Source organism: Grammomys surdaster, unplaced genomic scaffold (genome assembly GCF_004785775.1).
Source record: "Grammomys surdaster isolate TR1022 unplaced genomic scaffold, NIH_TR_1.0 213, whole genome shotgun sequence".
Classification (NCBI taxonomy): domain Eukaryota; kingdom Metazoa; phylum Chordata; class Mammalia; order Rodentia; family Muridae; genus Grammomys; species Grammomys surdaster.
The window spans coordinates 4,560,739-4,564,735 of NW_021604658.1; the positions used below are offsets into that span (position 1 = coordinate 4,560,739).

The following is a 3,997-nucleotide window of genomic DNA, read 5'->3' on the forward strand; positions in this document are numbered from 1 at the left end:
CCAGATGTGGCCCACTGTGACAGCACAGGTCAGGACCCCATCATGATCCCAGATGACATCACTGGCTACTCACATCAGGTGGTTCTTCACTACCCCCTAAGTCTCCAGTTCTGCCTCTCTTCACTGTGACCACATCCTTCTGTTTCTCTCTCTCTCTTCTATTTCCCCACCACTTACTTGCTCCTCTTAGTGGCACCCGGGGTCTCTGAGTGTCTGGGGTCATCTCAGGAGTAGTCTTAGGAGTGCTGTGCCCCACTCCTGCATTGTGGCTCTGGGCAGGGGTTATCTCAAACGTGACCTGCCACTACCACCATCAGGTCTGCAAAGTACTGGGCTGGTAGTCATCTCAGGCTAGCTCCCTGTCCAGGTAGCATGGTGCCAGACTGGTGGTTAGTCAGCTTAGGCTCAATCCTCAACCAGAACCCCGTGAATGGCTCCATGTGGGGGTTATTTCATCTCTGGCTCACTCTCCAGCCTGGGAGTCCATCCGAGCCTGCACAGCACTGGACTGGTGGTCGTCTCAGGCTTGCTTTTTTCAGGGAATGCTAGGCTGGCTACTAATCATTCAGATGGTCACAGGTCACAACACTGAGAGTAGACATAGGCTCTCTCCTCTCTGCCACCTCCTGATGCACGTGTGACACACCAGCCACACCTGCAATGCCCCTAGGAGTAGGTACCCAAGACTTTCTATCCAAACAGTGGTGGGGAAAAAAAGAGAAATTACTATATCCACACATTCTAGTGTAGTGGTTCTCAACCTACCTAATGCTGTGACCCTTTAATAGAGGTCCCCATGTTGTGGTGACCCCCAACCATAAAAGTATCCTCATTGCTGCTTCATAACCATAACTTTGCTACTGTTATAAATCATATTATAAATATCTGATATGCAAGAGATCTGGTGTGTGACCCCCAGGGAAGGATCATTCTAACCTCAAATGGGTGGTGGCCCACAGTTTGAGAACCACTGTTCTAGAGAAAAGAAGGGTTTCATAGAATGTGATGAGATGCTACATGATTTCCTGGAGAAACATGAAAACATCTCCTTGCCACAGACAGGGCACTAATAGCATATACTGAAGGAACAATTCTGGATGGTGAGATGGCTCAGGGAGTAAGATGCTTGCTGTGTTCACTCCAAGTTTAACGAGTTTAAGTTTAATCCTCGGATTCCACAGCAGAAAGAGAACTGACTCCCAGAAGTTTTCCTCTGATTTCCACATATCCACCATGACATGTATACACTTACTCTCACATACAGCATACATGTACACATACACACAACAATAATAAGTAAACAAAAAATTAAAAACAACCCCGCCTATGCCTAGCTTATTAGAGCAGTGAGTTTTTGTGGTTTCTTGAGAGGTGGAGAGAGTTCTCTGTATAACAACTCTGGAACTCATTTTTGTAGACCAGGCTGGCCTCAAACTCACTGAGCTCCACCTACCTCTGCCTCTCAAGAAGTGTATGTCACCACATCCTGCCATCGTGGTTTCTTAAGGAGTAAGGTTGAGGGTTACTTACAGGAACGTAGATGACTCAAGGGCAGCTACGTCACTAGAAGACCACACAGCATGGGCAATAACTCACAAAAGCTGTACCCTTGCAGCTCCCTACACACCTTACAGGCAGTTCAACTCTCCATGCTGTCTTCTCCTCAGCAACTGTTATCTACGCAACCTCAGAGAGGGACCTTGAGATTCCTGTAGTTTGTTTCATTAGCTACTTGAACCCTGTAAAGCTTCATTTACTTCCTGGCTCTTTTATGTTTCCTTTGCATCCCGAGTGGTGTTAGCTTCCCTCCTCTTTCCAAGAGGGAATTTATTCAGAGAAAACAGTTACACAACACAAGAGAATGACTGCACCAGCAGCCCGGATTCTTACCACTGTTCTACTACAGGTAACTTTTGTAACCTTGAGCGGGACAAGATCAGACAATCTTGAAGTTCTGTGTAGTTTCAACCACCATCTGATCCAACTTTATATGCAAGGATTACGCTTAGAGAGATGCTATAACTTGCTTTAAGACATGTGATTGGTTAATGGCACAGCTGACTGTTATGTTCAAGATTTTCCTACAGATGTTCTTTCTATTATTTCATGCCCAGAGCCCCCATTTCCCCTGCACAAAAGCACTGCAAGGCTTATAGAAAAGATTAGATGTGTTAATGTTAAAGAAAGATGTTTGGAAAGAGAAAATATCATTCAAACAAGAGCTTATTAGCATCCCTGGCAATCCCATTGGAAATGGATGCTCTGTTGTGTCCCTGTGGAAGGTCGTAGCTCATCGGAAGGCTGTGCTCATTTGTCCACCTCTCTAGGGACCTGCAAACTTTTAATGGAAGCATTGAACAGGAGCCAAGACTGCTGTAGTTAATAAGGCTCACTGGAACCACTTTAAAAGTTGTTCTCCTAAACAACTGGCAGTGAATACCAGATCTGTCAACACAAGTGTGAAGGGACATGGGGTATAGATCATGGAGCTTCCTTTCTCTGCTTCACAGACTGGTGATAATGTCATTTATGGATCTAGCATACCTATTACCTGGCCTATCATGGGAATACACACACACATACACATACACACACACATACATACACACACACACACACACACACTCCATTTGAATTTCCCTGGAGGCCAGAAGAGGGCATTGAATCCCTTGGGGCTGGAGTTACAGGCAGTTGTAAGCCACACATGGGTGCTGGGAACTGAACTCTAGTCCTCTGCAAGAACAGTACACAGCTCTTAACTACTGAGCCATCTCTCCAGTCCCTTTAATGGTTTTAAAACTATTTCAGGGCTGGAGAGATGGCTCAGTGGTTAAGAGCACTGACTGTTCTTCCAGGGGTCCTGAGTTCAAATACCAGCAACCACATGGTGGCTCACAACCATCTTTAATGGGATCTGACGCCCTCTTCTGGTATGTCTGAAGAGAGCTGTGGTGAATACATAAAATAAATAAATTTTAAAAAATAAAAAAATAAAACTATTTCAAAGTCCAAGTTAAGTGTCCTCTCAGACTCCAGGCAAACTCTTAGCTGTAAGCACCTGTAAAATCAAAACAAAGTTGCACTCTTCCAAAATACAATAGCATTCATTCTCACTTGAAAATGATAATGCAAAGGAAAGAGCCCACCAAAATGTCTCAAGACAAACTGTGAGCCCCAAGGCTTCCTTGAGGAGTCTCTGTGGTTACAATCTACCGCGCTTCTCTCAGCCTGGCTTTGCCAGGTGTCTGAAGCTTTCCCTGGCAGATACATTCCTAACTCCCTGAGATCTCTATTGTGTGATTGATTCTGCCTCATTCATTGCCTTCTCTGGGGCTGTTTGTCATTGATTGTTAACCATCAACTGCCCTTGTCTGCTTGGGGTGGGGTGTGAGGGTGTGGCCTCATGGCCCCCTCCCCCATCCGCGTCAAGTGCCTGATTAGTGCAGATGTCCTTGGCTGCTGTGAGTTCATGTGTGTTCACGTGTGTGGCAGCTGTGCTGTTCCACAGATGTTCACAGCACTCCTTCTCATCCTCTGGACCTTATTTTTTTTCACCCCCTCTTTGGTGATGTTCCCTTGGCTTTGGTGGGCATGGTGTGGATGTTCCCTTTAAAGTTGAGCATGTGACAGGCATTTATTCTTGGCACACTGACCAGCCTAGTCTCAGTATGAACTGCCACCCACAGCAAAAAGAAATTTCTCAGAGGAAGGCTGAGAACAGCCCTGGTCTATGGGAATAAAGTATTTTAAAGACAGTTTTAAAAACAAAAATGCAAAAAAAAAAAAAGAAAGAAAGAAAAAGAAAAAAACAGACATGGTGTCCTATATCTTTAATCCTAGCCGTGTTCAAATATTTATGAGTTCCAGGTCAGCCTGATTTAGTTTGCAAAAAAAATTAATTAATTAAAATAATCTGATTTAAAGAAAAATTCGTGGCTATAAAAACAGGCATGAGAGTTGAAGAGATGGCTCAGTGGTTAAGAGCACTGACTGCTCT

General features: G+C 44.7%; 1 non-coding gene across 1 annotated transcript; it reads right to left on the minus strand.

The window, feature by feature from the left end:
- Nucleotides 1-545: 545 nt before the first annotated feature.
- Nucleotides 546-677, minus strand: LOC114625221. Its single transcript, XR_003712028.1, has one exon. It is a non-coding gene; the product is annotated as a small nucleolar RNA SNORA17 (small nucleolar RNA).
- Nucleotides 678-3,997: the final 3,320 nt, after the last annotated feature.